We start from the raw sequence: 216 nt of genomic DNA, 5'->3' as shown, positions 1-216 counted from the left end.
AAGGGTACTGTACAATATTTCATATATATGTATATATAGATACACTTTTGATCAGATTAAAAGGGTACTGAACAGTATTTCATATATATGTATATATATACACATACACTTCTGATCAGATTAAGAGGGTACTGTACAATATTTCATATATATATACAAACATACACTTCCGATCAGATTAAAAGGGTACTGTACAATATTTCATATATATGTATA

This window comes from Microtus ochrogaster, chromosome 22 (genome assembly GCF_000317375.1).
Source record: "Microtus ochrogaster isolate Prairie Vole_2 chromosome 22, MicOch1.0, whole genome shotgun sequence".
Lineage (NCBI taxonomy): Eukaryota > Metazoa > Chordata > Mammalia > Rodentia > Cricetidae > Microtus > Microtus ochrogaster.
Note: the sequence above shows the minus strand (reverse complement) of the source record.